Below are 24,873 nucleotides of genomic sequence, written 5' to 3'. Positions count from 1 at the left end.
ATTTCGCATTGCCTCTTTTGCTATGTTGAATGGATTTCTTTGTTCCATTAACTTTTAGTAGCTTTGAGCAATGTCCAGAAGTGTTAAAAATGATTGTGTCACCTCTGAATATGTGAATTTTTGATTATGCACTAACCCTCTAATGAGATTGTTTTGAGTTTGGTGTGGAGGAAGTTTTCAAGGGTCAAGAGAGGAGGATGATACAATATGATCAAGAAGAGTGAAAAGTCTAAGCTTGGGGATACCCCCGTGGTTCATCCCTGCATATTTCAAGAAGACTCAAGCATCTAAGCTTGGGGATGCCCAAGGCATCCTCTTCTTTCTCGACAACTTATCAGGTCACCTCTAGTGAAACTATATTTTTATTCCATCACATCTTATGTGCTTTACTTGGAGCGTCTGTATATTTTTATTTTTATTTTGTGTTTGAATAAAATCTGATCATATCATGCTTGTGTGGGAGAGAGACACGCTCCGCTCGTTCATATGAACACTGGTGTTCCTAGCGTTACTTTTAATGTTCATGGCGAAGGTTGAAACTGCTTCGTTCATTGTTATTTGGTTGGAAACAGAAAATGCTTCATGTGGTAATTGGTATATGGTCTTGAATAATTTGATACTTGAAAATTGTTTTGCTCAAATAGATCATTTTTAAGCTCTTGCATCATGTACTTTGCACCTATTAATGAAGAACTACCATAGAGCTTGTTGAAATTTGGTTTGCATGATTGGTCTCTCTAAAGTCTAGATATTTTCTGGTGTAGTGTTTGAACAACAAGGAAGACAGTGTAGAGTCTTATAATGATTGCAATATGTTCTGATGTAAGTTTTGCTGTACCGGTTCATACTTGTGTTTGCTTCAAACAACCTTGCTAGCCAAAGCCTTGTACTGAGAGGGAACACTTCTCGTGCATCCAAAACCCTGAGCCAAAACCTATGCCATTTGTGTCCACCATACCTACCTACTATGTGGTATTTTTCTGCCATTCCAAAGTAAATTTCTTGAGTGCTACCTTTAAAATTCCATTCCTTGTCTTTGCAATATATAGCTCATGGGAAAATAGCCTTAAAAACTATTGTGGTAAAGAATATGTAGCTTATGTATCTTATTTCTTATAAGTTGCTTGTTGAGCGGTAACCATGTTTCTGGGGACGCCATCAACTATTACACCTTTGTTGAATATCATGTGAGTTGCTATGCATGTTCGTCTTGTCTGAAGTAAGGGTGATTTATCATGATCAAATGGTTTGAGTATGCATATTGCTAGAGAAGAACATTGGGCCGCTAACCAAAGCCATGTATCATGGTGGAAGTTTCAGTTTGGACATTAATCCTCAATCTCTTCTGAGAATATTATCTGTTGTTGAATGCTTATGCATTAAAGAGGAGTCCATTATCTGTTTTCTATGTTGTCCCGGTATGGATGTCCTTAGTTGAGATCTATCAAAAACGAGAAATCAAATGCGATCTATCTCCTTGGACCTTTGTACAGGCGGCATAGAGGTACCCCTTTGTGACACTTGGTTGAAACATATGTAATGCAATGATAATCCATGGAAATCCAAGCTAATTAGGACAAGGTGCGAGCACTATTGGTATTCTATGCATGAGGCTTGCAACTTATAGGATGTCTTATGCATAACACATATGAATTATTACTACCGTTGACAAAATTGTTTCTATGTTTTCAAAATAAAAGCTCTAGCACAAAAATAGTAATCCATGCTTCCCTCTGCGAAGGGTCTTTCTTTTACTTTATGTTGAGTCAGTTTACCTACTCCTTTCTATCTTAGAAGCAAACACTTGTGTCAACTGCGTGCATTTGATTCCTACATACTTGCTTATTTGCATTCATCATATCACTTTGTGTTGACAATCATCCATGAGATATACATGTTGAAGTTGAAGGCAACTGCTGAAACTTATATCTTCCTTTGTGTTGCTTCAAAACTTTCTACTAAGAATTTATTGCTTTATGAGTTAACTCCTATGCAAGTCTTATTGATGCTTGTCTTGAAAATACTATTCATGAAAAGTCTTTGCTATATGATTCAGTTGTTTAGTCATTGTCTTTACCATTGCTTCGAATCACTTCATTCATTTCATATGCTTTACAATACTACAATAGTATGATCAAGATTATGTAAGTAGCATGTCACTTCAGAAATTATCCTTGTTATCGTTTACATACTCGAGGGAGAGTAGGAACTAAGCTTGGGGATGCTTGATACGTCTCCAACGAATCTATAGTTTCTGATGTTCCATGCTAGTTTTATGATAATACCTACATGTTTTGCTCACACTTTATAATGATTTTATACATTTTCCGGAACTAACCTACTAACAAGATGCCGAAGTGCCAGTTCCTGTTTTCTGCTATTTTTGGTTCCAGAAAGGCTGTTCGGGCAATATTCTCGGAATTGGACGAAACAAAAGCCCACGATCTTATTTTCCCAGGAATGTTCCAGAACACCGAAGGAGAGCCGGACGGGGGCCAAGGGGGACCCACACCATATGGGGGCGCGGGTCCCACCCTGGCCACGCCGCCATGTGGTGAGGGAGCCCTGGTGCCCCTCCGACTCCGCCTCTTCGCCTATATTATCCCTCATGACCTACAAACCCGATACCAATTGACGAAACTGCAGAAAGACTCCACGGACGCCGCCGCCATCGCGAAACTCCGTTTCAGGGGACAGAAGTCTCTGTTCCGGCACGCCGTCGGGATGAGGAATTGCCCCCAGAGTCATCTTCATCGGCACCACCGCCATCTTCATCGCCATTGTTGTCTCCCATGATGAGGAGGGAGTAGTTCTCCCCCGAGGCTGAGGGCTCTACCGATAGCTATGTGGTTCATCTCTCTCTCCCATGGTGTGATCTTTATGTGATCATGAGCTTTGTATCACTATTAATCTATGTGCTACTCTAGTAATGTTATTAAAGTAGTCTATTCTTCCTCCATGATGTATGTTGACAGTGTGTGCATCATGTAGTACTTGGCGTAGGTTATGATTGTAATCTCTTGTAGATTATGAAGTTAACTATTACTATGATAGTATTGATGCGATCTATTCCCCCTTTCATAGCTATTGTTGACAGTGTGTATGCTATGTTAGTACTCGGTCTAAATTGCAATGGTCTATTATGCACTCTAGAGGTTACTTAAATATGAACTCCGGATGTTGTGGAGCTTGTTTACTCCGGCTTGAGGTGTGCTTTTATAGCCCTACACAATGAATGGTGTTTGTTATCCAACAAGAGAGTGTAGAAAGTAGCATTTATTTATTCAGTTATGTGATCAATGTTGAGAGAGTCCACTAGTGAAAGTATGATCCCTAGGCCTTGTTTCTAAGCATTGAAACACCGTTTCCAACAAGTTCTGTTACATGTTTACTTGCTGCCATATTTATTTTAGATTGTTATTACCACTCATATTCATCCATATCACTTGCATCTTACTATCTCTTCGCCGAAATAGTGCACCTATACATCTGACAAGTGTATTAGGTGTATTGGGGACACAAGAGACTTCTTGTATCGTAATTGCAGGGTTGCTTGAGAGGGATATCTTTGACCTCTACCTCCCTGAGTTCGATAAACCTTGGGTGATTCACTTAAGGGAAACTTGCTGCTGTTCTACAAACCTCTGCTCTTGGAGGCCCAACACTGTCTACAGAAATAGAAGCGTGCGTAGACATCAGTAGCTCCCGGAGTTCTCCGAGAAATCTTCAAGGACTCCCAAAAATCTTATTTCCGAGCGAACATTGGTCGGAAACTTCAAATCATTGACCCCCAACGGTCATATTCCATGTTAACGGAAACTTCGTGTTTTCCACGTTCCTTCCACAACACGGCTCGTACCAAGATGTTCCTCGATTCCCGGGAGGAATTTCCGGAAGGTAGAAATTTTCGGGCAAGTATGGATCTTCCAGTAAAAGCACCTTCGTGGCATCTTGATACGTGCATTTTACATCATCAATATAGTGACTTATATGATTAGTCTTGAATGATATTTGCCATGATACATCATTATTTATACCTTTTTAGTTGATTCATGGGACTTTTCTACAAAGTCCCTTTCATTGGTATTTAATTTCTGGGAGGCAGAAAACATCCTTTTTCGTATTTTGCTATTTCAGGGACCTTGTGGATGCCTAAAAATCAAAGGAAAAAATACCGAACTAGTTTTTCATCAAGAGAAAAACCATGGGCCAAGAAGTTCGAGAGGCGAGCCACGAGAGCCAAACGAGGCCAGGTGGCGCGCCCCCCTCTACTTGGCACGCCACCCAGGACCGTTCAACCCTCGAGCGTCGCCTCGGCCCTCCTTTTTACAGACGCCTCCGTTTTGCCAGAAAACCTACGCCATATTTTTCCCAGGATTTACAGAGGTGGCGGCGGAGGCGAAAGTCCTCTCCTACTCCGGGAGAGGGCAGATCCTACAACACCGGAGCCTTCGGTGAGGGGAGAATCGACGCCATCGTCATCACCACTCCTCCTTGGCGTAGGGGAGGCCTCTCCATCAACATATCCATCAGCACCATTATCATCAGCATCTCCAAGATCACTTCATCCCCTTCATAGTTTGTGATTGATTGAACCCCAGATATTGTTTTAAGTGATAATTGCATGATTGTGATTGGCAACTTGTCTTTATTTGGTGGAGAGATTATATTTTTAGATTGTGTTGTAATCCATATGCCTCTGATACATACCATGTTTTGCACTTGTGAGTAGAACCCCATGATCCTGAGGGTATAGGATGAATTGGCTATGATTTCCATGTAATATGCAATGAGTATTTGGTCAAGTTTTTATCTTTTATGTGGTTCTATGATAGTTTTATGCGAACGTCGACTGCATATTACTTCACCTACATGGGCTCATAGGGCTGCATTTTGATGTAATGATGAGGGTTTGAAGGACGGAACGACATATACCATTTTCCAATACTTTAAGTTGCATTAGAGGGGTTTATGTCGGGCCAATGAACTAACTTCTATGGTGGAATATTTATATCTTAATGATTACTATACTTGCTCATAAGAATGGCTCTAGTACCCATCATAAGGGGTGTATTTTTTCATATCTATAGCTACACATTAATTTAGGCTCCATTCTTAAGGAATGAAACTTGACAAGATATTCACCATGTTGTGTAGAAATATAAATGGTAAATAAATCCATGCCACGTTTGGGGAACGCTTGTCACATATAAGAACACACACTTGACTTTGTCCTCTTTTTGCATAAAGGATTGGGTTTTCTCTCATTGAGAGCATTTACTTATTTCTATTTACTTTCTTGCACTTTATTCTATTGCAAACTAGACACCCAAAACAGCAAAATTATTGCACCCTTTTATTATTTTACTTGTCAAATTTACTAACCAATACCTTCAGCTTCTCGTGGGTTCGACAACCTTTTTTATTGAAAAGTACTACAATTGATCTCCTGCATTTGGGAGCCATCTAGACACTTTTACGGCGCTGGCGCTGGCGCCTTAGCCGGGGAGCATCGCGCTATTGCTAAGTTGTCTGGTAGGGAAATTTCTAGTGCAAGTGAAGAATGATGGCACCAACAAAGGAGGGAGTCCCACAAGAGCAAATGAGAAGCGGCAAGAGTATGATGCAACTCACAGCTTTACCGAGCTCGACATCTTCATGAGTTAATGAAGATAATCTCTTTGATGATCTGATCTAGTATCTACAAGGTTATTTAGGTAGTATTTTGGACAGAGATAAGTAGAGTATTTTGAGGGTTAACTAGTCTTTTGCGGCCAAAGTGTACAAGTGAAATGGTCTGACTTGTATAGTCGAATGATTGTTCAACATTGGCATTTCTTGCTGTAGAATCCAGTTAAATGCTACAGCCATTTAATGTCAAATGCTATTGAATTTCTATGTCAAATGCTACTTAATCTATCAATTTCTTTTGCTATACTCTGTACTGCTGAATCTTCATATTTTTTCTGTTTCAGTCCGTACTACTGAATCTTCTGTTTGAAATGCTGTTGAATCTGTGTCAAATGCTCTGTGTCGTTTCTAAGTATCAGAGCTATTTGCCTTTATCTCATGTCCACCATTAGATGGAGATTGGATGGAGATGGGATTTCAGTCCCCTGGCTTTGGGATGTCGGGGATGGTGGAAGTGATCCGCTCCACGCGCCTGTTGGATGCCATCGTGACTGCCGACGCACAAGCCGAAGCTCAAGGTTGTGAAAATCATCTCTACAAGTTCAGATCAAGTCCAATGTTCATCCCATTGTACGCAATCGGCGCGTACATCCACATATCATCGGAGCTCAGGACCTGAAAGTTGGAGATATAAATTTCGTCAACTGCAATGTCTCACAGAGCAATTTGGATGATTTGAGTTGTCCAAATCCTCGCCTTGATCTGAAGCTGCAGAAACTTTACATACTTTTTTTTTGAAACGACGCAGGAGGGCTGCGCTTTTGTATTGATAGAAGGAGAGTGCTACAAGGAGCACAAAGCTTACATAGGACACGGTAGGGCAAAGCCCTACAGAACGAACATATACGGGATTACTCGCGGCATCGGATGTGCCGGCAGCCAGCTAGAGCCCAAGCGGCCGCCTCGTCGAACACTTCTCGCGCGGCCACGTCGGGGGAGCGGTGCAAGCCCCGGAAGATGCGAGCGTTCCGCTCACGCCAGATTGCCCAAATCACTAGCAGGGCTAGGGACTTGGCAGTTTTGGCCGGGCCACCCACCAAGGCGGAGAGCGACGCAAGCCAAGATGGGAGCGACGCCAAGGGGAGGTTCCAGGCATCCGGGCGCAGCGTTGCAGCACCAAACTTGTCGGCAACCCTGAACCACAAGGCCGTGGACCAAGGGCATTCCACCAGCAGGTGCTCCGCCGTCTCCAGGTTACGCATACACAAGGGGCAGAAGTATGAGTTCGGCCAGCGTCTTGCCAGGAGGCGGTCCGCCGTGAGGACCCGGTTTTGGACGAACAGCCACGCCAGCAGCCTACACTTGGCCGGCGCCCAGGCTTGCCAGATTGTGGGCATCAGCGGCGAGAGCGTGGTTCCCAAAAATTCGAAAAAAAAAAGAGCGTGGTTCCCAGGAACTGCATCCTGTAAGCAGAGGACGCCGAGTAGGAGCCGGATTGTGAGCACCGCCATGTGAAAGAGTCCGCAGCGCCCGGAACAAGCTGTAATGCAGCCACCACAGTCCACAGGCTCACAAACGCCGGTAGCAGTTCCGAGGTAACGCGTCCCCTCAGGTCGGCAACCCAGCGCTGGTCGTGCACAGCCTCATAGACGGAGCGATGCTTGCGGCGGGAAACAAGGAAGAGGTCGGCGAAAGCCGCGAGCGGCGCCCGACCATCCATCCAGCTATCAAACTAGAATCTCGCGGTGGTGCCGTCGCCAATGGTGACGGAAGTTGCCGCTGCAAAGAGCTGACGGTCAGTAAGGGAACAGGGCAGAGGCATGCCAGCCCAGGGTTTCTCTGGCGCCGTTCGTTCCAGCCATAGCCATTTGAGGCGAAACTTTACATACTGAACTGCCTCCTCCAGCATAGTGCTCATGTCTACCTTGGTTCCGTTAGGCACAAGGGTCTGCAGTGTCTTCAGCCTCTCATTGATCCTCTCCCTTCTTTTCTGCTCAAACAAAGAACAGCATTAGTATGTTCCACATTCAGTTATCGAAAAATATTATTTCCTCGGCTGCAAAATAGATGCAAGTAAGTACCCTTGCATAGAGGCTCTGGGGATCAGTTGCGGCTCCACGGCCAGCCCGGGCCTTTCCTTTCGGTCTAACACCGTCAGCTTCTGCTGACTCTTGAGAAGCATTCGAGTCATTGTCAGAGGTGCAGCAGCTCGCTTCGTTTTGTCTGGCCTTCTTTGCTCGCTTCGGTTCAGCCTTGCTTGCGCATTTCCGACCCTGCAATGAATCAATTACAGTCAGTACTCACATTAGCAGAATGAATGTCTTTCTAAAACATAGCTGGTGAACAGAATGATCAGTCATCCAAAGTACTTACTCTTGCTTGGCCGTCGATCTCTTCTTCAGCCGAGTGCTTTCTCTTGTTAGTAGCGCCAACCGAATCAGATCCTCGCAGCTTGACTCGCCATTCCCATATAAATCATGGGAGATGTTTGGGATCATGTTCATATACTCATTTTGCACCTTGCTACTGGACCAAGTTGAGGCCAGATGGTGCGATGCAGGAGCTGATGCCGAGGGTCTCACCGGAGTCACCCAAATAGTAGCCCATACTCTCGGATGGAACGGCAAGGCTACTACTGTTGCTTTCACTACATGCACTTGTGTTAGGATCACAATCATAGTACGGCTGATGGGAAGCCTGATACCAAGGCAGACCCTGCTGGCCTTCCTCGTCGTGGGAGGGGAAGGTGCCAAGGAGCTGTGCCATGATATCAGACTCCTCTCCCTGCTGCAGGAAGTCAAACATGGTCCAGCAAGCCTCAGAAATCAGTCCTCCAGCCTCCATTGAGATGTGAATTTAGGAGTTGGAGTTCTTGGAGGCAAAGGGTGACCTGATGAGTGTGGGTTGAGGCACTTGCTGTTGAAGGGTACGGTGAAGACAAATGCACAACAGTTCAGGTGCTTTTATACTGTTGAGAATTCTGAAAGTTGCAAGGAACAATATCTGTAGAATAAAAAAAATGGTAGTCAATGTGTGGGATGAAGTGTGTGGTGATAAGTTATGTTCTGGCGATGTGAAGAGCTGAAGATGACAAGTTAGAATATCAACTGCTGGTTGGTAGGCAAGACAGTGACTTGTCCAAGATCACAGTTATGTGGCATGTCTCTGAAGAACGCACAATGATTGCAGACAGTTTACTAATCATTGGTCCATGATTCATCGAGGACAGGCAAAGAAAGTCTATGATTTCTGTACCGGAATAGCAAGAATTTACACCAGAATTGAATAAAATAAAATCAACACAACTGTGTACTCATGCTTGTTTTCTTTCAGTAAGATATGTACTTGTGTTGGTTAAGGAGATCGAACAAACAAAAGTACGATATGCAAAGACAGGCCTGCACGAACTTGGTGGAAGGAATCTGAACATTCTTAAGAACTAAAAGAGGATACGAAAGCATACCTCCACGGATATCACCTTCTTCAATGCTGTACAGTTCTTGCACCTTGTGCCCACAACAGCAATATTCATGGTCAACACTTGCAAGACTACAAAGGCTGGTATTCTGAAAGATCTACCACATCAACATTTTACACACGGTAATTGCATCTATCTAGTAAAGCTTTGCCAAATTGAGCTTACAACAAAACCAAGTTTGTGCCTACAGCATCAAACATTGCAGTGAGATACGGACCACCACAAGACCCAGTGCTAGAAGCTCACACACTAGATGGGAACTAGAGAAGGATTATGGAGGCAAGCTTTACCCCTGCAAAGTGCAATGCAGAGAGGCTGATGTACGGACTACCACAGCAAACAAAAATAGAAAGGATCTATTCCATAGGTTGTTATCACATGGTTTGTTAATTCTAACCTGTCAGAAGGACATGGTAACATATCAGCAAGATTGCTACAAAGTCTGCAGAAAACTCAATCAGATCTTAAATTCAGATTATGCCACTGTTAGAATACGTCATGGGCCTGGGCCCGTTAGTTTTAGGGTTTGCTTAGGGGTCAAGTAAGCCTTGCTTGGGAGTCAAGTAAACCTCTCTATATATGGAGAGGAGATGTATCAATCTAATGAAGCAAGAATTTAGAAGGAAATCCCTTCCCTCTTGCCACCGGTCGTGGGCAAGGCCCCCGGCCGGCCCTCTTGCGCCATCCCTCTAGCAGCACCATAACATTTGGTATCAGAGCCAGCTTTCTCGGGTTCGATCATGTCCAGCCCTCCACCGAGTTCTTCCCACCCGCCGCCGCACTCCGACGTCCCCGCTGTTCTCTCCCTGGCGAAGATCACCGCAGCCCTCCGCGATCTCACCACCGCGGTCCAGGAGATCCACCTCTTCCTGGCCGGTCCCTACGGGTAAGGGTGGACACGAGCCGGCTCGGGCTGGGCTCGGTCCGAGCCTGCTTTTAGCTCGCTCTAAATGGGCTCGGCTCAGGCTGGCTCGTTTGTTCCACGAGCTCGAAAAATGGGCTCGGCTCGAGCTCGACGGAAACTCGGGCTGGCTCGGGCTGGCTCGCGAGCTGGACGCCTACAGTCACTGCCATGTGGGCCCCACGGTGGAGGACCATGGGTAGCAGTGGAGGAGACCTTCCGCCTGCACCCGGCCGTCCATGATATCGCCCGCCTGATTGAAGCCGGCGCCGACGTGAACGCGTATGACCCATGGGATGCCTTCCCGCTCTACCACGCCTGCGTCGCCGGCCATCGCGAGGCCGCGCAGATGCTGCTCGACGCCGGCGCCGACTACTGCGAGAGCACCTCCGAGGGCAAGCGCTGCTACCTCTCGGCGCTCAACCTGGGCATACGGAGACGTACTCCTCCGGGAGTACGAGGCGGACCCGCGCGCGAGGCTTCCCGCTACCCTCCTGCCGCTGTTCCTCGCCTGCAAACCAACCGGCACCGAGTCCGCGCCGCCAACAGATGTTGCCAGCACCGAGCTGTCGCCGGACATCACGTGGTACGTGGAAGGAAGACCCATCCAGGCTCACCGGGTCGTCCTCGCCGCCTGATGCGCGTGGTTGACGTATTGTCTTTCCGTTCGACACGCGTCCGTTGGGAACCCCAAGAGGAAGGTGTGATGCGCACAGCGGCAAGTTTCCCTCAGTAAGAAACCAAGGTTTATCGAACCAGTAGGAGTCAAGAAGCACGTGAAGGTTGATGGCGGCGAGATGTAGTGCGGCGCAACACCAGGGATTCCGGCGCCAACGTGGAACCTGCACAACACAAACCAAGTACTTTGCCCCAACGAAACAGCGAGGTTGTCAATCTCACCGTCTTGCTGTAACAAAGGATTAGATGTATAGTGTGGAAGATGATTGTTTGCAGAAAACAGTAGAACAAGTATTGTAGATTGTATTTCAGTATAGAGAATTGGACCGGGGTCCACAGTTCACTAGAGGTGTCTCTCCCATAAGATAAATAGCATGTTGGGTGAATAAATTACAGTTGGGCAATTGACAAATAGAGAGGGCATGACCATGCACATACATATTATGATGAGTATTGTGAGATTTAATTGGGCATTACGACAAAGTACATAGACCGCTATCCAGCATGCATCTATGCCTAAAAAGTCCACCTTCATGTTATCATCCGAACCCCTTCCAGTATTAAGTTGCTAACAACAGACAATTGCATTAAGTATTGCGCGTAATGTAATCAATAACTACATCCTCGGACATAGCATCAATGTTTTATCCCTAGTGGCAACAGCACATCCATAACCTTAGAGGTTCTGTCACTCCCAGCATTCACGGAGACATGAACCCACTATCGAGCATAAATACCCCCTCTAGGAGTTACTAGCAAAAACTTGGCCAGAGCCTCTACTAATAACGGAGAGCATGCAAGATCATAAACAACACATAGACATAAATTGATAATCAACATAACATAGTATTCTCTATTCATCGGATCCCAACAAACACAACATATAGCATTACAGATAGATGATCTTGATCATGTTAGGCAGCTCACAAGATCCGACAATGAAGCATAATGAGGAGAAGACAACCATCTAGCTACTGCTATGGACCCATAGTCCAGGGGTGAACTACTCACACATCACTCTGGAGGCGACCATGGCGGCGTAGAGTCCTCCGGGAGATGATTCCCCTCTCCGGCAGGGTGCCGGAGGTGATCTCCTGAATCCCCCGAGATGGGATTGGTGGCGGCGGCGTCTCTGGAAGGTTTTCCGTATCGTGGCTCTCGGTACTGGGGGTTTCGCGACGAAGACTATTTGTAGGCGGAAGGCCAGGTCGGGGGGCCACACGAGGGCCCAGAGACAGGCCGGCGCGGCCAAGACACAGGCCGCGCCGCCCTCCCTCTGGCCACCTCGTGGCCCCACTTCGTTGACTCTTCGGTCTTACGGAAGCTTCGTGTGAAAATAGGCCCCTGGGCGTTGATTTCGTCCAATTCCGACAATATTTCCTTACTAGGATTTACGAAACCAAAAACAGTAGAAAACAAAGAATCGGCTCTTCGGCATCTTGTTAATAGGTTAGTGCCGGAAAATGCATAAATATGATGTAAAGTATGCATAAAACATGTAGATATCATCAATAATGTGGCATGGAACATAAGAAATTATCGATACGTCGGAGACGTATCACCGCCCGGTCCCCGTACTTCCATAGGAAGCTCGCGACATCATGGAGAAACCGCAAGGAACTAAGAGTGGCCAGAAACCAGCCCAGCTCGCGACGTCTGTTAATACGTAAAAAAAAGTAACGAGCTTTCGGGCTGGCTCGGGCCGAGCCAGACGAGCTTTCAGCCTGCTGCGGGCCAGAAAAACAGGCTCGACTCGGTCTCTGCCTAACGCGGGCCGAGCTCAAAACGGGCCGAGCCAAGAAAAGCTCGGGCCGAGCCAAAAGCTCGGCCCGAACGTCCAGCCTTACCTACGGGCCACCGCCGCCGGCGGCGCTGCTGCCGTGGCAACCGACTTGCATCAAGAGGTGGCTTGCCTTGATCAGCAAAGTGTCCCTGGCCTTCTTCGTCAAATCCTCCAAATTCACCTCCTCATTTGTTCTCGGCGGCGTTCGAATCTAGCGTCACAAAATAAAAAGAAACAAGCAACACACCAAATCAACAAACCACTCCAGAATAGCTCACACGAAAATTTGGTAAAATCACAGTATGTAAAGCTACTGAAAGTGGATTCACTAATTTGGGGTTTTTAAAACAAAAGTTGTGATTTTTACAAATCCAGAAATGACTTAGGAACCATTTAAATGGTCTAAATCTTTATGTGAATCACAAAAATACATGCAGCATACCTACAGACAGCTAACAACATGTAGAACACACATGCACAAGAATCACTTGCAGATTACTTTGTAATTAACCTAGACAAATTAAACAATACAGAATCTAGAGAACATAAACAGCTAGGCACACCAGTATCAGAGCATCACAAACCAGATCCAAGAATACCCATGGATAGCTAATACCAGATGTGAGCTAACCCCAGTGATTTGGCATTTTTCTGATTTTTAAATGATTTTACAAAAATCAGATACTGAAAAGATATACTATTTCAGTAATAAAATGTTTAGAATTAAACTAAAATTCTGAAAATTATTTCCTTTGGCACAAAATTACTCTGTAGATATATCTACCAGTAGCACTTAGGTTTGCCCCAAAATCCATTGTAGTTTTAAATTTAAAAATCACTGAAGAGCTCTCTGGACCAAGTTTAATTTGCTAACCAAATAAAATCCAGAAAGCTTCTGCATGTGGGAACAGGGCCAAAAGATAGGTACTCACAACTACATTACAACAAAATTGACCTCATGCATAAAGGGCTAGTACAACCATCACACAAAATATAATACCTAATCTGTAACATTTAAGGGTTTAATTTATTGGCACAGATTTACAACACTAAAATACATTCATGCATTTATTTGTGGTAGAGATTTAGTTCACGAGCATCCAGCAATTGGAATCACCAAATTTGGATCCTTGAGGAATTTACAAAATTCGAAAACTTACAGGTCTGTTTACTGGAGGGAAGTTCAGAGTTTATATCTTAAACGGAAATGGGCCAGAAGTGAGGGGACGGCCCAGCTTGCTCGCTGGTTAGCCCAGCAATGGTGAGGACACGCGGGAGCCGGCGGTTTAAACCGCTGGGGCGTGGCTGGCCACATCGACGCGTGGGGCCTGCAGCTGCTGGCGATGCATGCAAGCGGCATACATGCGGCCGTGGGATCAGGATCCGATGATCCTGGGCGTGTTTCGTCTGGGACGCACGAGGGATGGCGGCGCTGCCTCGATACAACGACGGAGAGAGGGAGAGAAGCTCACTGTGGGCTTGCCGAAGATGAAGGGGCAGCGTGGAGACTTGGCGGAGCTAGGTACGGCTCAGTCAGCATTGCGCGCGAGCGGGGGCTGCCTTCAGGGCGTCAGCACGGATAGTGCCCCGCGTCGAGGATGGCGACAACCGCGACGGACTCAGCAGCGGCGACGTCCAGTGTGCTCACCGGAGGGGACGGGATGAAGGGGATCGTCGCCGGAGATGCGGAAGAGCCTCCACCGTGCAGGGAACTGATACGTCCAATTTGCATCACTATTTTATATCATAATTTGCTGTTATTCATTGATATATTTCATATTGGGACACAATACTTATGTTATTTCATCTATTTTGCATGTTTCATCATTATTGGAGGATCAAGCACCGGAGCCAGGATTCTGCTGGAAAAAGCACCGCCAGAACGCAATATTTCGGAAGATCAACTGTGGAAGGAAATTATACCAAAAATCCTATTTTTCAAGATGACGAAGGAAGCCAGAAGAAGGAGCCAGGTGGACCCAGGGTGGGCCCACACCATAGGGCGGCGCGGCCCATGGCCTGGCCGCGCCACCATGTGGTGTGGGGGCCCCACAGCCCCTTTCGCCTCCTTTTCTTCGCGAAATCCTTCGTCCCGAAAACCTAAGCCACAGGGGGTACCTCGCGAAGAGTTACAGCCGCCTCTGCGGGGCGGAGAACACCAGAGAGAAAAGAGCTCTCCGGCGGGCAGGAATCCGCCGGGGAAATTCCCTCCGGGAGGGGGAAATTGACGCCATCGTCACCGTCATCGAGCTGGACATCATCTCCATCACCATCATCATCATCTCCACCATCATCACCGCCGTCTCCACCGCTGGACACCGTCATCGCCGTAGCAATTTGGGTTTGATCTTGATTGTTTGATAGGAGAAACTCTCCCGGTATCGATCTCTACTTGTTGTTGATGCTATTGAGTGAAACCATTGAACCAAGTTTATGTTCAGATTGTTATTCATCATCATATCACCTCTGATCATGTTCCATATGATGTCTCGTGAGTAGTTCGTTTAGTTCTTGAGGACATGGGTGAAGTCTAAATGTTAGTAGTGAACTATGGTTGAGTAATATTCAATGGTATGATATTTAAGTTGTGGTATTATTCTTCTAGTGGTGTCATGTGAACGTCGACTACATGACACTTCACCATTTATGGGCCTAGGGGAATGCATCTTGTATTCGTTTGCCAATTGTGGGGTTGCCGGAGTGACAGAAACCTAAACCCCCGCTGGTATATCGATGCAGGAGGGATAGCAGGATCTCAGAGTTTAAGGCTGTGGTTAGATTTATTCTTAATTACTTTCTTGTAGTTGCGGATGCTTGCAAGGGGTATAATCACAAGTATGTATTAGTCCTAGGAAGGGCGGTACATTAGCATAGGTTCACCCACACAACACTTATCATAACATTGAAGATTATTTAGCCGTATGTAGCGAAAGCACTAGACTAAAATCCCGTGTGTCCTCGAGAACGTTTGGTCATTATAAGTAAACAAACCGGCTTGTCCTTTGTGCTAAAAAGGATTGGGCCACTCGCTGCAATTGTTACTCTCGCACTTTACTTACTCGTACTTTATTCAACTGTTATATCAAAACCCCCTGAATACTTGTCTGTGAGCATTTACAGTGAATCCTTCATCGAAACTGCTTGTCAACACCTTCTGCTCCTCGTTGGGATCGACATTCTTACTTATCGAAAATACTACGATACACCCCCTATACTTGTGGGTCATCAAGACTATTTTCTGGCGCCGTTGCCGGGGAGTGAAGCGCTATTGGTAAGTGGAATTGGTAAGGAAAACCTTTACTGTTTGTGCTGATTTTATTTCTGCCTGCTCCTATAAGTCATTATGGAGAGGTCTTCTCTTCAATTTTTATTTGGGAAATCTACTACTACTGCAACGGTAGTGGATGAGGCGCCAGGTGAGGAAGTGATACCATATAAAATACCTATGAAAATTATTGAACGTGTTATGGATAACCGCTATGAAGGGGATGGAACTGTTCACCCTGGAGATCATTTATTGTTCTTACATGAATTATGCGGTTTATTCAAGTGTGCAGGTATTGCTATGGATGAAGTGAGGAAGAAACTATTCTCTTTATCGCTGTCTGGTAAAGCGGCGCATTGGTATAAATTACTGGATAATGGGGATTCTCTTGAATGGAATGATATTGTGCCCCGGTTTTATTCTAAGTTCTATCCTCCAAGTGAAATTCACAAGGATCAGAATCGCATATATAATTTTTGGCCTCATGATGGAGAGAGTATTGCCCAAGCTTGGGGGAGATTGAAGTCTTTAATGCTCAAATGCCCCATTCATGAGCTTCCTGGTAATGTTATTATTGATAATTTCTATGCAAGACTATCTTTTCAAGACAAGACCTTGCTGGATACTTCTTATTCTGGATCATTTACACGCAACAAAGAAGATTTTAAAAGGGACCTTCTTGATTGATGGGGATATGCCCATAAGGGGTGGGTCGCCAATCCCACTCGCCATGAAGACGAAGGCCCAGGAGGACCGCCAGTCGCCCAAGCGACTGGGTTCTACGGCGACTGGGCCGTGACCCCAAGGAGATGATCTACTCGAGTAGATAAGGAAGATTACTTGCAAGAGGGTTAGCGGATCCCGGATTAGTAGCAACTGATACGATTCGGAGTTATCTCCATGTAACCCTAGATCGGGGGTGCCTATATAAACCCCCGAGCTTAAACCCTAGAGGATACCTTACTCGAGATCAAATCTCCCCTTTGTAAGCTCCCGGCGTAGCCACCGACTGAGCCCCCCCCATTGTAATTCTCCACTGAGCAATAAAGATCTAGCAGGACGTAGGCCTTTTACTCTCCGGAGGGGCTGAACCTGGGTAAAACCCTTGCGTTTCTTGCACCTCGACCCGTAGATGGCGATGTTCCCTTCCCCTCGCATCAACGAAGTGCTACCCCCTGTAGCATCTGCCGTGGTCACATCCACGACAGTGGCGCCCACCGTGGGGCATGGGACATCGAGCCTTCGAGCTACGGCGAGGCCCTACTCGCCAATGCGGCGGCCGGTTGCTTCCGGCAGGATGATCGCCACCGGCAATTTCTTCCATATCCAACCGAGCACCTACCGGCCCGCCTCGTCGCCTCTCAAGCACGCCTGGATGGTGCCGATCGGCTCCATCAACCTCTTCGTTGGGCTCGCCGGCGTCAGCGACCCCTCTGAGCCTCGCCCCGTCGCTCGCACGACCCCTTCGCGCCAGGGCAGCTCCTCACTGCTACTCGCCCGGTCACCGGCGAGGTATACGCGGAGGCTGAGACGGCCCTGGAAGACGATGCCGAGTCGGCGGTCGTGGCACCAACCGCCAATTCCACCGTCGCCTCGGCAGCCGCCGATTCCGCCGACACCGTCCCAGCCGCCGATTCCACCGACACCGTTCCAGCCATCGACTCCATTATCGCCGCGATCGACGCCGACTTCACCGACATCATCGCTATAACGTCGGTTGCTGGGTCCACCGCTGCGTCCCCGACTGCGCCCTCGACTGCCCGCTCTGTCGCCACAGCGTCAACCAAGGACTCTATCTCCCTGGTCTCCCACCCAAGCGACTTCGAAGGTGGCTTCGAGGACGACTCCATCCTCTCCCTCTTCGACAGCGACTCTGACTCGGACTCCGTCGAGGCCCCGCGCTACCGCTACCCGACCGCAGTCTTCATGGCAGGGGGTGAAGAAGAGCTCCCAATCGACGACTTCACCACTCCCCTCCCTGCAACCGCCACCGCGACCGAGATCGAGGCGCACCGGGCGGCCCTCGAGGAGCAGAGGAAAAAGGAGCTCGCCGAAAGGCAGAAATTTCGCCTCGAGCAAGACGAAGTGAGAGCCGTATCCCACTATCGTCAGCAGCGAAACCGCCGGCGCATGGAGCGCGCCCGCGCAAATGACTTCCCCAGCGCGCGCCTTAACTTCGACGACCCAGACGGAGAAATCCGGGTCGCCCGAATCCAGAACCCGGACATCCCGGAAGGAAGTCGGGCCGCTGCAGATAGAGCGGCGCGCGGAGCACCTCCGCCACCCCCACCGCCACCACCCGAAGTTCCTCGGGCAGAAGTCGACGCCAACGGCCTACCACTGCACTCGTCTCCAGCCGACAACGTTGCAGCTGCACAGGCCGTCCTCGCAAGAATCCCCGAAACGGGAGACGATGCAATCCTTGTCCAGCACGCCAAGGCTTTGGTAGCCAAGGCATTGGAGCAGCAGCACGCCGCAGCCGACTCGCAAGGGCGACTCTATTCGCGCACATCCGTCTGTCGCGCAGCGTCGTCGGACGCGGCAAACCGCGCAATCGTCAACGCCAACAACGGCCCGCCGCCAGCACCGCGCGTGGCCCACTCGTCTAACAACCGAGTCGAGCCGCGCCCCGCGCGGGTGATGGTCGCCGCCAACGGACAGCCAGTCGACGCCCGAACCCACATCGTCAACGACCAAGAATGGCGGGCGCGCAATCGATTGAACGACCGCCACGTCGATGAAGCCCCGCGCCAGAGCGCGTTCACCCGAATCGGCCCCGCTTGCTTCGGGCCAATGATCAGAGACGAGCCGTACCCTGTGGGGTTCAAAGGACCCCGTGACATCGAGAAGTACGACACACACATCGACCCTACCGTCTGGATCGACTCGTACGCCATGGCAATGGGGATCCAGGGCCACTCCGAGCTACTCGCAGCATGCTACCTGCCTCTCATGATGGACGGCGTCAATCGCCACTGGTTCAACACCCTCACCGTCAACAGCATCGACTCCTGGGAAGAAGCCCGCGCCGCATTCATCCAGCACTTCGCCAGCGCGTACACCCGTGCCACAACCATAGAAGACCTGGATCGCTGTGTCCAAGGCCCGCGCGAGTCGACCCGCCGGTGGGTGCAGCGCTGGCAGGACATGTGGACGACCTCCAGCGGCATCAGCACGGACACGGCAATTTATTGCTTCCGACGCTGCTGCCGGTACGAACCACTAAGCGCAAAGCTCCGTCGCGTCAGCAGGGATAATATCTCAATCTCCGAACTCTTCGATATCGCCACCCGCTACGCCGACGAAGACCCTACAGTCGACTCGGACGACGAGTACGGTCAACGACGCAATCGCCGCCCTGCGCACACGGAGCCCCGGCGTGGCGACTACCGATTCGCCGGCCGGTCTAACAACGGCAAGCGCCGCGGAGAGGGAGGACACAACGAGCTGGTCGCCACCACCGATTACGAGCAGCGCGAGCCAAAATCATTCCGGCGCGACACTCGCGCACCACGGGAAGATCGGCCCCAGCCCAAGCGCTTCGACGCCCGCAGCCTCCTAGACGCACCATGCATCTATCACAGCAAGGAGGGCAAGCCCGCCAATCACACGACGGGAAATTGCTACTCCCTGAAGCAGATAGAAAGAGCCCGCCGCGCTAAGGAAAACGACGGCGGTAACCAGCACAAAGACCGCGCCAAAGACCAAGACCAGCACAAGGGAGAGGGCTTCGGTCGCAGCGCCGGCTCGCTCCACACCTTCACCGGGGTCGGCGACCGGCGGGACAGGAAGGTCCTCGCAAGGGCAGTGGCGGTACACGCAGTCATACTTTCTGACGTGCCCCGGTGGCTTAACTGGTCCGAGCAAAGCATCACCTGGAGCCGCGAAGATCACGCTCCCCGCATCGAGTACCCCGGGCGAGTGGCGCTAGTCGTCAGGCCCAAGGTCGCCGACTACTGGCTACCAAAAACCCTGATAGACGGAGGAAGTTCCATCAACATTATGTACTACGAAACCTTCCAGTGGCTTGGTCTACCAGACTCACGCCTCGAGAACACCAAAGTTACATTCCACGGCATCGTCCCTGGGCGGAAGGCCTTCCCGATCGGCAAGGTGACGTTGCCAGTCACCTTCGGCACGCCCGTGAACTACCGTACCGAGCGGATAACGTTCGAGGTGGTGAACTTCCGCAGCTCCTACCACTGCGTACTCGGCCGACAGGCGTTCGCCCGCTTCATGGCGACCCCACACTACGCATACAACATGATGAAGATGCCAGGGCCTCGAGGCGTCATCACCGTCCACGGCGATCCGGAGATGGCGTTGGAATGCGAGGACGACAGCGCCAAGCTCGCCGACGCCGTCATCGCCGACGAACAAGACAACTCCGCCGAGCTCGCCAAGTACCCAGTAGACCGCAACGACCCCGCCATCCTGGAGAAGCCAACCGAGCTCGACTCGTCCGCAGCAACCTTCAAGGCCGCAACAGGCACTCGCCAAGTAGATCTTGTAGAAAACGATCCAAGTAGGCAAGTTACCATTGGGACGGGCCTGTCCACCCAATAGGAAAGCGCGCTCATCAAGTTCCTCCGTGAGAATCGAGATATCTTTGCATGGAAACCGTCTGACATGCCAGGTGTCCCGAGAGAACTTGCTGAGCACAAATTACACGTCGATCCCACCGCGCGACCCGTTAGGCAGGCAATGCGCCCTGTGGGAGAAGAACGGCGACGCGCAATCGCCGAAGAAGTAAACCGGCTACTCGCTGCCGGCTTCATCATCGAAATCAAGCACCCAAAATGGCTGGCAAACCCAGTCCTGGTGCTAAAGAAAAACAAGACGTGGCGAATGTGTATCGACTACACAAGCCTCAACAGCGCGTGCCCCAAGGACCCATTCGTCCTACCGCGAATTGACCAGATTATCGACGCGGTCGCCGGGTCCGAGTCGATATGCTTCCTTGATGCGTACTCCGGGTACAATCAAATAAAGATGGCCAAGGAAGACCAAGAGAAGACAGCATTCATCACGCCCCTAGGCGCCTACTGCTACACGTCCATGACCTTCGGCCTCAAGAACGCCGGAGCAACATACCAGCGGTGCATGAACAGCTGCCTGGAAAGCGGATCGCCGCAATGTGCATGTCTACATCGACGACGTGGTGGTCAAATCGACTCACCAGACCGACCTCGTCAGTGACCTTGCCGAAACATTCGCCAACTTACGGCGGTACAAGATCAAGCTCAACCCTTTGAAGTGCACCTTCGGGGTTCCATCAGGACAACTGCTAGGCTACGTCGTCTCCAAACGAGGCATCGAGCCCAACCCGGAGAAGACACTGGCGGTCATGCGCACCAAGTAGCCGACTTGCCTAGTCGACGCGTAGAAACTCGCCGGCCGAGTCGCCGCCCTCAGTCGCTTCATACCCCGGCTCGGAGACAAGGCCATGCCACTCTACCGCTTGCTCAAGAAGTCGGAATCATTCAGGTGGACAGACGAGGCGCAGCGGGCCCTGGAAGAACTCCAGCACGCTCTCTCGAATGCCCCTATCCTCGTGGCCCCGCTGCCAAAAGAAACTATGCTCCTATACGTCGCCGCGTCGAACCGCGCTATAAGCGCGGTCATGGTCGTCGAACGGAAGGAAGAAGGAAGGGAGCAACTGGTACAACGCCCGGTCTACTACATCAGCGAAGCTTTAATCGAATCCAAGCAGCGGTATCCGCACTACCAAAAGCTGGTGTACGCAGTCCTCAGGGCCCAGAGGCGACTGGCCCCTTACTTGCACGAGCACCCCATCAAGGTAGTCGCCTCAACACCACTCACCGACATCATCCGCAACCGCGACGCAACCGGCCGGATCGCCAAGTGGGCAGTCGAGCTCGGCGTCCACAACATCACCTACGAGTCGCGCCATGCCATCAAATCTCAGGCACTCGCCGACTTCCTCGCCGACTGGGAAGAGGCCCAGCAGCCAAGCTCCCCCGCGGACCTCAAACACTGGACACTGCACTTCGACGGTTCTAAAAACCTCGAAGGGGCGGGCGCGGGAGTCGTCCTCACATCACCAAAGGGCGACACAGTGAAGTACGTCCTGCAACTCAGATTCGAGCCCTGCACCAACAACATGGCCGAATACGAGGCGCTCCTACACGGTATGCGAGTCGCAAAAGAGATGGGCGCAACACGGCTGCGCTGCCTCGACGATTCCGACCTAGTCGCCAGCCAAACTTCCGGCACCTGCGACGCCACCGACGCCAACATGATCGCATACAAGCGCGCCGTCGACCAAGCCGGCGCTGGCTTCGCCGGCCACGTCGTCGAATGGGTCGACAGGCGCAAGAACGAAGAAGCCGATGCGCTAGCCAGAATCGGGTCCAAGCGACTCCAACCTCCTCCGGGCGTCGTCCTGGACATCCTCAGCCACCCCTCGGTACGCGCACCCCGCGAGCTGGACATTGCCGAGCCACCTGCTCCCGACTCCACCTTAGTCGCACTCGCCGCCGACAGCATCGATTGGACCGAGCCATACATAAGCTACCTCGAGCGCCAGGCACTGCCAATGGATGAAGCCAAAGCACGGGCCATCGTGCGCAGATGCAAGTCCTTCACCATCATCAACAATGAGCTATACAAGCGCAGTGTCTCGGGAGTGTTCCAACGATGCGTCGCTACCGCAGAAGGGCGCAACATTCTGCGCGACATCCACGCAGGGGACTGCGGCCACCACGCAGGCGCGCGTTCAATTGTCGCCAAGGCCTTTCGTCACGGCTTCTACTGGCCAACAGCCCACGAAGATGCAATCGCTCTCGTCCGTTCGTGCGCCGGGTGCCAAAAGTATGCAAGCCAGTCGCACATGCCAGGATCGGCATTGAAGACCATCCCCCTCACCTGGCCCTTCGCCGTCTGGGGCATGGACATGGTGGGAAAATTCAAAACGGCCCCCGGCGGATATACTCACCTCCTGGTTGCGGTGGACAAGTTCACTAAATGGGTAGAAGCAAAGCCCATAAAGAAGTGCGACGGGAAGACAGCCACAAAGTTCCTACGCGAGCTTATCTATCGGTATGGCTACCCTCACAGTATCATAACCGACAATGGCACCAACTTCGCCAAAGGGGAAATGGCTGACTTCTGCGAAGAGAAGGGCATCCGACTCGATCTCGCCTCAGTCGCCCACCCCGAGTCGAACGGCCAAGCAGAAAGGGCAAACCAGAGCATCCTTCACGGACTCAAACCGCGCCTGGTCGTGCCCCTGGAGCGCGCAGCCGGTTGCTGGGCAGAGGAGCTCTCTTCAGTACTATGGGGCATCCGCACAACGCCTAACAGGTCAACCGGCTTCACGCCTTTCTTCCTGGTGTATGGCGCCGAAGCCGTTATGCCTACGGACATCGCCTACGACTCGCCTCGGGTCGCCAACTACGCCGAAGAAGACAACGAGCGAGCTCGCCAAGATGACGTCGACCTCCTCGACGAGGCCAGAGACCTCGCACTCTCCAGAACCGCCATCTACCAGCAGGACCTCCGTCGCTACCACAGTCGCCATGTTCGGAGTCGCTCCTTCCAAGTCGGCGACCTGGTACTCCGGCTAATCCAGGACAAGAAAGGGATGCACAAGCTGTCCCCGCCCTGGGAAGGACCGTTCGCCGTTAGCCGCGTACTCGGCAACGACTCCTACTACCTCATCGACGTCCGCAAGGACGACAAAGGCGAGCCACTCACCAAAGAGGTGGAGCGCCCCTGGAACGTCAACCTCCTCCGACGGTTTTACACCTAAGGACAAAAATGTAGCCCACAAATTCAGAGGTTAATGAAAATCGCCGACCACATTGATCTCCAGCTTCGACTGCCTCTCCTTCACCCGCCAGATATCCCCATCTCTCATCCCGGTACATACCGGCCCAGTCGCCACGATAAGCGACTCGGTACTGAGAGACCTCCGGTCGCCGCTGCTGGAAGAGCGAAGTCCACGATCGGCCAAGTAGCCGGGCTAACAAGGGCATGGCGGCGTGACCGGACGCAACACCAGGTCCGGCCACCCACCACCCCTTACGCCGTCGGGTGAAAACGGCGACTGGAACCCACAGCAGGGCCGCATGCTCGGCCAGCCCCACGGGTCACGGCGACCGTCTTGTGCTACGCTATACAGCACACCAATGCCCTCCTCTAACTTAGGCTGGCGAATTGCGTGGCTAAGTACTTCGACTAGGGACCCCGCAAAACGGACCCGCGGCTCGCCAAGGAAAATACGCCCGCAATGACCCCCTTTGGAGTCGCCTAGCGACTGGCTCACCGAGCCACGACGAGTGGCGCGCTACATATGAACAGCGCAAACTACAACTCACCGCTACTCCACCCATGAGGCCGCTATTCGCACTATAACGACTACGTACTGCGACTGGGGATGCCCAGCTCGAAAAGGAAAACAGTCAAGTCGATAGCCTTCATTGGGGTCGCAAGGCGACTGGCCTGAAGGCCATGGATAGTCGGAACCAACTCCAACGCATCGCCGCCACAAATAACGCAAATTCAAAAGCAACCACAGAATTATATTTAAGCAAAAGTTATCACTTTATTTACAACTGACACCCGCTCGCGGGAATCCAAGCTACTTCTTACGCAGGAACTCAGAAAACTACGAGGACGGCCCAGGAGCCCCCTCTACGACAGGCTCGACGCCATCATCGCCATGACGAAACTTCGGCGTGTACAGCACGACCGGATACGTAGACAACGAGCCGGCGGCCGCGGCATGGAAGAGGCGCTCCGCGGGGTAGTCCACCGGGCCTGGCTCCTTCTCCGCGTCCCCAGGCGCCGCTTGGCTGGGGATGTGAGTCTCCAAGTCCGCAGTCGCCAGTACTCGGTCGGCAAAGGGGCGCACCGCATCCATCAGTCGTAGCACTTCGGCAACATCGAACTCGCCAGTCTCCGAGGGGAAGCCAGCGGTGACCACCTCCACGTCGAATCCCTCGGAGTAGTGCACCAGCACCATGCTCAGAGCCATGGTAATGCCAACACGGCAGGAGGAGCGGCGAAGCCAGTCAACCACGGCCGGAATATTGGACACGGCCCTGAAGACGGATGGCGTGTCCCGCGGAATCACCTCCCGCGGACTCAGGTACTGGAGCGCGGCCAGTATC

General features: G+C 50.7%; 1 pseudogene; it reads right to left on the bottom strand.

The window, feature by feature from the left end:
• Window positions 1–6,190: 6,190 nt before the first annotated feature.
• LOC127326351 (uncharacterized) lies at window positions 6,191–9,083 on the bottom strand (annotated as a pseudogene).
• Between the last annotated feature and the right edge of the window lie 15,790 nt (window positions 9,084–24,873).

Source organism: Lolium perenne, chromosome 5, assembly GCF_019359855.2.
Source record: "Lolium perenne isolate Kyuss_39 chromosome 5, Kyuss_2.0, whole genome shotgun sequence".
Taxonomy (NCBI): domain Eukaryota; kingdom Viridiplantae; phylum Streptophyta; class Magnoliopsida; order Poales; family Poaceae; genus Lolium; species Lolium perenne.
This window is presented reverse-complemented; position numbering and strand designations above follow the sequence as displayed.